Source organism: Mauremys mutica, chromosome 11, assembly GCF_020497125.1.
Source record: "Mauremys mutica isolate MM-2020 ecotype Southern chromosome 11, ASM2049712v1, whole genome shotgun sequence".
Lineage (NCBI taxonomy): Eukaryota > Metazoa > Chordata > Testudines > Geoemydidae > Mauremys > Mauremys mutica.
The window spans coordinates 9,693,726-9,705,829 of NC_059082.1; the positions used below are offsets into that span (position 1 = coordinate 9,693,726).

A 12,104-nucleotide genomic window follows, 5' to 3' on the forward strand; every position below is an offset into this window, starting at 1 on the left:
GTGAACAATAAATAGCATTTTCTATCGAATGTATAAAAAGCAGTGAATTGAGGGAAATGATTTTTTAAAAAGACAAATGTGTAGTTCATCATTAAGATGAAAACTGTGGCACTAAAAGGTTTGCATAGTTCAGTGTTGCTGTACGGTGGCATAGCACTGTATGTGGGATATTGCACAGACTCATTTGGATAGGATTCTGACTTCTCCAGTGATTACAAACCACAAAGCAAAATATTACAAGCAATAGTCATGTGATAACTATATCCTCAAATACTGAATATATATATTAAAAATAACATGCACAGCATTTAAGTGTAAGAGGCCAACAAATATGTTTAAAACTAATGATGAGTTATAATCATGGGCATGCATTTTTAAGAGGTAGACCAATATCCATAGTAAATATTGAAGACTCCCTGTGTATGTATATCAGTTTCATATGACTAATATTAGTTACAATATAAAACAGTCTTACCAAATAAGTCAGGTCTCTACCAGGTAATGCAGTAACAAACTGTATGCTGTGTATGCTCAAACACATACATGTGTAAAAACAAAACAACTGGAAAGCATTCAGTTTAATGAAGGTTAAAAACATTAAAAACCCACATGTTCAGTAACACTAAATTAACTCATCTTGTTACTGTAACCCTTGTTCCTGATCCCCCATCACCTGCTTCCTTTTCTAGTCACGTCTTTACCAGGCCTGATCCTGCAAACACTCATATGTAAGTAATTTTACTCAGATGAATAGTCTCACTGAAGCCAACTGCACTACTAGTGTGGGTAAAATTATGCACCTATGGAAGTGTTCGCAGAATGAAGCAAAGCTTTATGAGCCTGCTTAACTTTTATGCACAGTGAGTAGCCATATTAACTTCAAATTTAGAAGTTAAATTTAAATTTCAGTGTTTGAAATGGACCAATTTTTAGGGGTTTTCCCTCTAAAATTTTCAATTCCCCACCCCCTAAATTGTGACAAAAAACATTACTGAAAATGTTTTCAAAATGGTTCATTTTTTCATTTATTGATAAATGAAAAATTGATAACCATTTCAATCTTTTTTTTTAATAAGGGACTAAACTTGTGAAAAAAAAATCTAAAAAATTCAGTAATGTCAAAAAATTTTGAAAAACTTTTGAAAAAGGCTCTTTTGATGGAAAAAAAATCTTTGTTCAAAAACATTTCATCCACTTCTAGTGCCTGGAAAGGTTTTGGGTGTCCACTGAACAAATCTATGCAGTTGTTTGCTTTGGGCATGTTCCGCAATGAATGGGACTCATACTACTTAACTTTGCCATCCTGTTAGAGCCAAGAAGATCAAAACCTCATGGGATGATGGGAGTTATTTCTCTACATTGAGCTGCTGAGGGTCCCAGATACAGATTATTTCTAGCAACTCCTTTTTCATTGAGTGACCTCACTTTCTCTCCAGAGACACTACAGCCCCCATAAATTGCAATACTTGCATACTTCTGATTCTCAAAGGAGTGCATCAATAGCATTTATAAGAAACTATTTGGTCAGCCCTGATTGGATGGGAGGCTTGCTTATGCACCACAATTTTCATTGGTCAGTTGCTCTGCCTACAGAAAAAAAAATACTGAATAGAGATGAACAACTTTGCATCCACAATTTTTTTTTGCACTTGGACCTCTGAGCCAGTCTTCTCCATAGAAAAATGGAACTATTACACATGATTTGGACACAACTAAAATTTGTGTAAAAATAGACACAAAAAAAACCTAGATATGGGCACAAACACTGGATCTGAAACTTTGCCGACATTTGGTTCTGATTTCAGATCCAAATTTCTCAACAAGGAAAATTTATATATCTATATCTAGAGAGAGAGAGAGAATTTAAAGAGTAGATTTTTGCATTTTTGGAGTATTGTTTCTCATTGCTGATCAGGCTTAGATTATACCAACAATTATTCTCATTTTTAATTGTTGCAAAATAGAGTAAATATTGCATGAGTTTTCCTGCATTAATATGAATAGAAAACTAACTCTGAATATACGGTATCTGAATATCTTCCACGCTGCAACATTGTGTTTCATGAAGATGCAGGGGAAAGCTTTTGGGTAGAATTGTTGGCCGCCTGCCACAGAACTAGAGAAGGAAACTATATTGATAATTTCTAGTACTGAAGTAGGTGAAATTTGAGTTCAAAACTCTGTCTCTAAACACAGTGTCTTATTCTGAGCTCATACTTTCCTGTAGATCCACCCCCCGCCCATGAATGGGATGCAGTGAAGTGATACTAACTGATATAGACTATGGTCTTCTGGTTGCAGTGGCATCTTTCTTTTATTTCTACATAGCGGGGGTGGAGGGGGGTGGAAGAGGTGGAAAGATGGTGTCATGTGTCAGAAGTAGTTACAGTGCCATAGAGCTGCAAGATGAAAAATAAGAAAGTGCTGGTAACATTTTTTGGCTAGGGATAGAAAAGTGGGAAAAAAACCCACAAAGAAATAAAAAGTGTAGGATAGAGCATGAATACTGGAAGAGTATTGATGAGTTCTTAGCCCAACTCTTAGAGTTGGGGAGAGCGGGACCTCACAGTTAATGGGAAATTTTAATTACCTGGAGCCAATGGTGTATGATTGGATAGGTTTCTAAGCCACATATAAAATACAGGAATTGGCTAAGATGTCATCTAGAGGAAATACTATCCTGGATCTGCTTCTTACTGGCAAGGGAGACTGGCTGAGACTAAAACAGAGCTTGGTACCATTGACCTTGAGCTACTTCAATTCTGCACAGTAAGCAACCATCAAAATGGAACACATGAATATTCGATTTCCAGAAAGCAAATTGTGAGGAATTACAAAAATTGAAGAGACAATCCTGTCCCTATGGAATCCACAAGAGTTTGAGTTCAGTGGGCACAGGACAGATGCAGTAGGAGTAGGAAGAAGGGTAAGGAATTCTAACAGACAGCATAAGTGAGATATAACAAGCTGCCACACCAATAGGTTGAACTGACATGGTTATCCATTTATCTTCATGAAGAGGCTTTTGTTCTCTTGTTTGTACATACCTCCCCACCACCAGGTGACTCAACAAGCAGCAATTGTTGTGAAGATGTGTCATTCATCCTTGTTTCTGTGTGAATAAAATACTGCCAAGGATAATTAAAGCCTGTTTCCACATTTATCATGGAGTCACAAAGGTCTCCAAGGAATGAGCCTCAACCCAAGAAAGGCTTGTTAGGCAACTCCCCTTTCCAGTCAGTGCTCATATGTGCCTCCCCAGTTTGCTGGTACTTGTGCTTCTTAATTGTTGCTTTGGCAGATAAGATTGAATTGGTTATTGAAATATTTCTATATTGAAGTTGTTCCAATTATTTCACTTATTGAAGGAATGTATTGCTAAGCTAAGCAAGAATGACACAGAGTTTGCACAAGACATTGATAAGCTCCTAGAGCAGAGAAGAACTTACAGCTGCTTGACCACCACTGAGAGAAATATGAAGTTGTTCAGCTGGCTCGTACCTACTAGTGAGGCTCTGGGGAGCACCTTGTTAAAAATAAGTCACCAAGTGGACAGGACATTTTGAATGCATTCACCCTGCCTCCGATGGAGTGCACCCCAACTTTGCTAAATCATTCCTGCCAGAGATACTTTTATCTCTGAGGCTGGTAAGAATTTCCACTGAAAAGAAAACAATTTTTGGAGTGTCTGGATTGTGACCAGCATGAAGTATTTTCAATAAGCTCTGTGGGGAAGCAGTCAGCCCCCACAAATCCCTCTCAAAAGGGTCTTCATCCCATCCCAAATTACACAGAACTTTGCACAGTACTTCAGCCAGACCCCCTTAGCTGGTGTGCATTGATAGAGCGCCATTAACTTGAGTGGAATGATGTCAGTTTACACCAGCTGCGGATCTGACTCGGATACATTTCCCAGCCACAATGTATAAACATTTTTAGTGAAGGGCACTTACTGTAAGATTGCTGCGAAGTGGGTTTGCCTCTCATTTAATATTATTTAACTAGGAAGATATATGCATAGATTTCACAGTACACTGACCTTTCTTTCTGCCAGCTGCCATAGTACCAGGGGTTTATTGCAGGCTAATGGGGAAATATTTTGTGGGGCTCTTGTTATTGAAGTACTGGCAACACCCACTGTTAAGCAGGCATTTTGAGCTTGCTTGAGCCTCGGACATACTTCTGTGGCCGAGGAAAATATTTTCCTGCCTATTCCATGACCTAATTACAAAAATAAAGGGCTGCTCTTCATTTCACACCCCTGCTGGAAGTCCTGCCTTCCACAAGTCTGACGTGGAGACTGGGTAGGGTGGGAAAGAGAAAGGACTAGTCTTGATAACTGAAGCTCTGCAGCTGTCTTGGTTGTTCTGTGTGAGTATGAATGAGAGCTCCTTATATGGCACTACTGCGGATAAACATATGCCCTTTAAAAAGTAAAGGGAAGGTGAGAACATTCCTCCCTTGATATGAGAGTGGAATCCTAATATTACTGGTGCATTTTCCCCTCTTTGAAGCAGTGCTGTCCCAAAGTTAACCTTCTTCTAGATATTATTCCAAAGGAGCAACAATAATGCCTACTTAGTGCTTTGTTGTCTTTTCAATGTAATATTGTATCATCTTCTTGCTACCAGATAAAGAAATCAAAACCCAAGTGGAAATGATCTCCTGCTACCCTACCTCATGGTCTCCTTTTCTGCATATTTGTTCAGATTATGTGTCAGAAATCTGATCAGTGATTAAACCCCACTGTTGACCCACAATCTTTGGAAGAGATTCAGCAAGACATTCTTCCCAGTTACACTAAAGAACCCCTAATAAAGCTCAAAATGGGTTCAATAGAAATCCAGATCAAAATCTCCTTGATCTTTGAAGAAGTTCAGATCTAGATCCACACTTTGCTGTGGTTTGATTAGCTGAAGCAGCAAACATGTTGCTCCATCGTAACAGAGCAAACTCCAGTTCACTTTTCCAAGACATTCCATGATAAAAGGTAAAGTAAAGCTTATTTTGTTTCACCACAGGATGAAATATGGTCCTATTTTTTCTCCCCAAAGCTGAACCCTACAAAACCTAACAAAGTTTTCCCGATGTACATCAGTTGTAAGACCCAAACTTTTTTTTTTGTGGCTCTTTTTGAAAGACTTTCCTGGCTGGATCTCAGAGTTCTCCTCCTCAGTTTAATCAAAAAATAATTTATTATTGCTCACTGTAAAGTCAAGGAAATCAAATTCCATGTGCAACATAATTTAAAGAGCACATTTTATAATTCTGCTCTCAGCGTCTTTTGGCTGTGATTTCAGATGGCAAGGAAAACTCTTCGGAGCTCAATAGTGTTCCAAAAATTGTTTTGATTAGTAAAACTGTTATCCAGTCTTCTTGCCTGATCCCCAGTTGATTGACTTAGAGATAAAGTTTAAACCCTGAAACACTCAGCAACCACAAGGTGTATAAAGCAACTGCCCCAAGAGGATTCAAGTATTTCTACAAAACTATTTCCAAATGGTGCTCCGTAGTTAACCCTGCTTAAAATGCAAGCCACTCAAACAGGTGGAAGCAGTTTGGTATCACGTACCTCCACTGTCAGTTTGAGAAAAGGATCTTTTGAATCTCAATACCACAAATGTCATTGTTGAGAGTTCAAAATAATGCATTCAGCTGATTTTTTCCTCTCCCAGTGTGGGATTGTCCAGGGACCAGCAATGTGTACCACAAAACAGGTTAATATTTAATCTAGAGTTCCGGTGCGTTGCCTGCCAGAGATTCATCTCACGCAAATGAGGCAAGCTAATCAGGATAGAGATGTAAACCTCTCTCATTAAACACATATTGGCAGAGCTGTGCCAGTGCAGAGACAGAGGTGAGGTGGCTTGTGCCCACCTTATTCAAGTCCTGCAGTGGTCTGTGTGGATCTGAGATACTCAGAGAACTGCTCTAAAAGGAACCCTTGTTTCAATTCAGCTCTCTGGGGCTTTATTACTGGGGTGCAGGTCTACTCCAGTCAAGTCTCCAATTCATCTCAACCCTCCCCAGACCCTGCATCTGGCTCACTTTTTTCCTCCCCTCTGAGCCCAGGGCTGCTGTGGAGCTGCCACAGATGTTCCCGGGTGCTCAGTGTCTTTCAAGAGCTGCTTGGAATCTCACTGGGTCAAACTCATTTTTACCTGAAAACAAGTGACCCTATTGCCATGGCACTGCAATGGGGCCAACCTTACAGGTAGGGGACACGGGCAACCACCCAGGGTGCCATGGTTGGGGCTGGGGGGGCACCATGGTCAAGAGGCTGCAGAAGGGCTGTGCCCACCCGGGAGGTGAGGAGGAGGATGAAGGGTGCTGCAGGGTGGGAACCAGGCACTCACATGCACCCTCTCTCCACCCTCCTGGTAACATAACACCTGCAGCGCTGCTGCCACTCCACCTGCTGAATGGCTGCCCACTGCTTGGGGAGCAATACTTAAAGGATGCCAAAGAAAAATCTGCCCAGGGCACCACTTTACTGAAGGCCAGCCCTGCATTGCAAGATAGACGACTGATGAAGTTCCAGCTTAACTCTGAGCGGGATGGCATATGCCTGGTAAAAGCCGATGCTGAAATGATTTTTACCTTTTTCCCATGCATGAATTTTGATAAGGAAGTGAGAAACTCCTTCTGAATTGGACAGAAACTGGGAAGACTGTTTAGCGTTATCCATGTAACTGTTTATGGCAGGAAATCTCTTCTCTGTAACATGCCTCATTTTTCTATCAGCAGTATACATACATATTGAAAAGGGATTTGCCTGAAAGTGTGTGATTAGATAACCCACCTCACATTTAATGAGAATTTATGGGCATTAAGCAAGTTCTTGTGGAGCCTTTTTAAAACCAATTCAATGCCACTGAGCCGATTGTTTATATCCGTCCTAGTACTAAGACAGTAAAATTCCATAATTTACTTCACCACATAACTCCCTTTCAGCATAAAGCTTTGCTTGCACTCATTATAATATAATTGATACTAAATAATACTATTATTTCTCACTAATGACATTATTCCTCATGAGTGAGGATGACCTGTACCTGTTACTGTACTTTTGATTCTAAATAATCCTATTCTCGGTGTAAAAGCACATCAGGACTCCGACGGGGGAGCTAGTCTAGGAGCCCTGGGAGTCATGAGTTCTAGGCACTAGTCCCAGCTTTGACTGGCTTTGTAGCCTTGATCAAGTCACTCAAACCTGCTGCTGCAGTCACCGAAACAGCAAAGCAGCCTCAACCCCAAAGGCTTACCAGTGTTGCAAGTGCATGGCATAGTACTGTGGCAGCCACTGTGCCATAGCAATAGTAGTGTCTCTGTCCCGACCCTTCTGCATAGTAAGGACCAGATGTTTATTGCCCCCTCCACTCTAAAAGGAGCCTTGGTGGGAAAGACCTAAGCAGTAGTGTTGGAACAATTTTTATAGGGTGGGTGCTGAAAACCATTGATCAAAACTGTGAACTCTGTATAAGATGGAAACTATTTCAAGCCATGGGGTGCTGCCACACCCCCAATACTGCTAGTTCCAACACCCCTGGACCCAATGAAAAGCAACTGCTCAGTGTCCATTGAAGACTTGGTGGGAGGGCCCTGAGTCCCAGGACAGAACAAGCTCTGGCTCATTCATCCAATTGTGTCTTTGGGTCACTCTCAGAGCTGTGGGGAGGGTAACAGGGTTGCGTGAACATCATTAGTTTACCTCAAATATAGATAGACTGGGTTGAAATTGCACAGATTCAGCTGGAATTCAAACCCATCCCTGATTTCTGGTGCATTCTGGACTCCAGCCAACCTGTTTGTGCAAGTCTGATTGTGAGACGTGGTTAATTAACTCTGTAAAGCACTTTGAAGATCTTCAGATGAAACAGACTACGAAAGGGACAAATATTGTTTTTCATTCAGATTCTTTCTTAACAAGTTTGGATTTTTTTCATTCTCCTCCCTGAAGTTTGGATACAGCGTTTTGGAGCATTCAATCTGTTCCAGAGATTGGAACCTGCAACCAGAACTGGATCTGAATTTCAAAGCTGGTCCCTAACACCTGCAATGTCTGGGCTCTCCATTATTGCAAGCGGCCATGGTCTGTCCTCACATCGCACCTGTGCAATACTGTTCTAATACTTTGACTGGGTTCCAGTCCCATATTATTTTTTTCCCTGAATGCTTGGGCATTTCGCTTATATAGGAGGTCAGAACCCAGACACTTCAGGGGAACTAAGAAAAGATGTGATGGGAAGGGGAGTGTGGGGGTCAAAGTGGCAGATGGAAAAAGGACCTCTCTCAATATTGATACTAAAAATATAATCTGTGTTTGTGAACCAACTTCTTTATCATTACCTGGAAAATATGCCACTGTACATCATGTGTGCACACCATAAACTGATTTAAATTAGAGTATAGACCTATATGACATGAGGTTCGTTGCATCTGGAGCTCTGAAGGAATTTCTCTGAAAGCTGGTAGAATGACCATAGCCAAGTATGTCCTGTCAAGTCTCCTTTTTCATTCAATAGGAAAGACACAGGAAGCACTCAGTGCCTTTCCAGCATTGTGCACAGCCAGGTTCTGAGGAGGCATCAATTACCATTTCTCTTGATGAGTGTTTGACACATTATTACTTAAACTCTTTCCACTGCCAGGTCTTTGGGATAATTCTACCCAGTGCCAAACAGTCTGTCAAAAATCTTGCCTAACAACTCTGTACATTCCATGCTTGAGAATTTAAGCAGATGCTTTATATGGCTAGGAAGAAATAGCTCTTTCCCTATGCTTACTGTGGAATTTCATGCTGTTTTAATGATGCCCAAATTCCTTCCCATCCAACAGGTTTCCTTCTGAATCATGCATAAAATACACCCTTTGCTAGAGTATTAAAATACTGAGGCGAGAACACATCAGCTGTGTTGCCTTGAAGGCCTCCATAATGTCAGGAAGCACAATGATATCAGGGATGACTTAAGGCTCCAAAATATACAGGCTGTGTTATATACGTTCATGTCATTGACTATGTTAGCTGGATATTAAGAGCTGAGCATTGACTAAAATCAATTATATAATAGTAAGGACATAAAATTGTTTGATAAGATTTACTGCAACTCATGTTGAATAAAATATTGTAGCCATTGTGTGCTTAATGGATAAGAAATGGGGCCAGGTGTTTGGTTCTGGATCAGCTATAGATTAAGATTCCAGCTAAGTGGTTTTAAAATCTTGAAAGCTGTTTCTCTAAGTTCTGGGCCGCCAGTGGCAGAAATCTCATGAATATAGGCCATCTCTAGTGAGTTCCGCCATTCAAAATGGAAGCTCCTGTGGTAGAGGCTTATACACTATGCTCCAGAGGTCCCAGGTTTGATCAATTAGAGTGTCAGGGCAGGTCCATACTCACCGCGCGGGTCGACGCGGTGAGTTCGACTTCACGGAGTTCGAACTATCGCGTCTGATCTAGACACGATAGTTTGAACTCTGGAAGCGCCGCCGTCGACTCCGGTACTCCACCACTGCAAACGGCGGTGGTGGAGTCGACGGGGGAGCCGCGGAGTTCGACCCTGCCGCGTCTGGACGGGTGAGTAGTTCAAATTAGGGTACTTCGAATTCAGCTATGCTATTTCCGTAGCTGAATTTGCATACCCTAATTCGAACTCCCTTTTTAGTGTGGACCAGGCCTCAGTGTTACAAGAGCAATTATTTTTGTGAGATTTCTGCCATTTTGGGCTGCAATCTTATGAGAATGACCATTCCCATGAGATTTTAGCTATAGCAAGATGAAGAAATGAACATCTTTCTGAATCTGAACTGCAACTGCAAGCAGCAGTTCAGATTTAGGGATTCAATGGGATCCCCCTGAAATTCATGAAGGGTAGGATTCAAGGTTCCAGCTTTGTCCCATTTCTAAGCTAAAAAAACCAAAACACTTGTTGATCATTAACATTTTAACCGAGGCATGAAAGTGTCACACAGAGTCATTTAAGCCTCCATCAGTGTATTTTTAATATTTCATCAGCAACTTTTGATTCCATAACTAATTATTTCATGTAAATTCAGAGATCTATTTTCACAGCGGTGCATGCCAGTAACTCCAATTGGCATTATGGGATGTGTGATTGTGTGGCCTCAGGCAAAGAGCACACAGTGCAGCTTAGGAGGGGGAATGCAAAGGTGGCTTTAAGTCACTTTTGAGTCTCTTCCTTTTCCATCCATGTCCAATCCCAGGATAGCTGGGCACTGGTCTGGCTCTCCCCATGTAGCCTGGAGTCTGCAAATCCTGCTTCTTACCCCACAGTTTTCTCTTGTTCCCAAACCTCTTAGTTTTTTTCTTTTCCCTCAATCTCACTCCACCCTCACTCAGTCCTTTCCTCCCCAGTTGTTCGTCTCCCACACCTCTTAGAACCTCACACACACACACACACGTACGTGTTGGGTTGGGCAAGCTGACATCTTTGCTCAATAGTTGCAATAGCACTTTCTCCCCTAACCCTGCAAACTACCCACACACCCTGTCTTGGGTTCCTTCTCCGGCTCCCTCTGGGTCTCTCACTGGAGAAAGAGAGAGGAGCTGAAGTCAAGGAGGCTGGCAGGGAAAGGAATTTCAGCCAAAGATCCCACCCATGCTGGCAGCTCACTAAGAGTTGGAAATGCAGGTGGGAAAATGGAGAACGGATTCAGAAGCCAGAGCCTCAAGTCAAGAGTCAGGGGCCAGGCAGGTCTGACTCAGATCACATCACTCACTGGACAGAAGCTTCAGCTGCTGTGAAAGATAAACCAGGCTATCTCCCAACAGGATCTCAGAGTATCCTTAGAGTGCGCCGGGTCCTTATGTCCTGTGTGATGCATGCAAACAATCACAGAAGCGATGGTCCAACAAACATAATAAGAAACTCTGGCAGTCGCAGACACAGAAATCATCAGGCCTGCATCCCAACCAGGATCCTCTCACTCGCTGAGAAGCTGTAACCGAACATTACAGCAACTGAATTGCACATTCGGAAAAACAGTTACACATTGCAGTGAATGCAGGCTCAAAATACGCATCTGGGAGCAGGCACCTCACATATTCTTCCCTCCCCCACAGCACTGCACTGAGCCACATTCAATGGAGAGGACTACAGTAGTGTTCTGCTTAACCGAGAATCTCCTTTTTCTCTTTACATCATTTTTGCTCTGTACAAGAAGGAGACTGAAATAAACAAACATTCAAAAACCAGCATTCACACAGCCGCACTACAAACCAACAAAACAACATCCTTCTACTGATGAGGGACCTTTAAAAAGTCTGTCTGAATAGTTAGAAAAACTAAGTGATCCCCTCTCTCTCCCCAACACAAAGCCCCACATTCTAGTATGTCCCTCCACTCAACAGGCCACAAAACAGGATCTTCCCATAACAATACATCTTCCCAACTTTGTACTGAGGTAGAGTGATCTGTGGATCACTAGGAGCCCAAAGCCTTGAGTTCTATTCCTTGTGTTGTCACAGCTGGGGCAAATCACTTCACCACTCTTTTCTTGATTCCTCCATATAGAGAATAGGTCTAAGGATACTTACTGTCACAACTGGGGCATGGGCAGTCTGAGCTATTGGTCAGAGCAGGAGCAAGGCTGCCAGGAGGCCAGAGTCCAAAACAGGCCAGAGGGCAGACAGAGTCAGGAAATCAGTAGGCACAGGTATCACAAAGGAAGCAGTGCTGATTATAGAAAACCTAGCTGCATGGACAACCTCCTGCTCTTGTGCTTGGGTTAAAAAGAGGCTGAGGACCAATCAGGACCCCCCAGCTTTCCACCAATCAGAGCCCAAGACTGGAGTCCTCTGTCAGAACTCAGTTGCTATTCAAGCAGCTGTCAGCAGATCAGTGTGTGGCAGGTTGGGTCTGTCAAGCTCCTAAAAGCCCTGTCGGCAAGGGTTCAAGACCTGTGGGCCTTGGTGCTAGCAATCTTTTGATCTACACATGAAAAGTGTTCCATAAAAGCTATATATTATCATTGATAATTGGTAAGACCCAATGTAGTTTGGAAGATTGCAGGCTAACATCACCTCCTGGGTGGGGTCATTCAGCCCCAATCCAGTGTGGTTTTAGAAAGACAAACAACACTCAAAC

The 12,104-nt window shown here is 42.1% G+C and overlaps 1 long non-coding RNA gene across 1 annotated transcript in view; it reads right to left on the reverse strand.

The window, feature by feature from the left end:
• LOC123344746 overlaps positions 1-11,707 on the reverse strand; it is a 74,155-nt gene extending 62,448 nt beyond the window's left edge. Inside the window, exon 1 of the long non-coding RNA XR_006572649.1 lies at positions 11,555-11,707. This is a non-coding gene — a long non-coding RNA (uncharacterized LOC123344746). The remainder of the gene's footprint in view (positions 1-11,554) is intronic.
• Between the last annotated feature and the right edge of the window lie 397 nt (positions 11,708-12,104).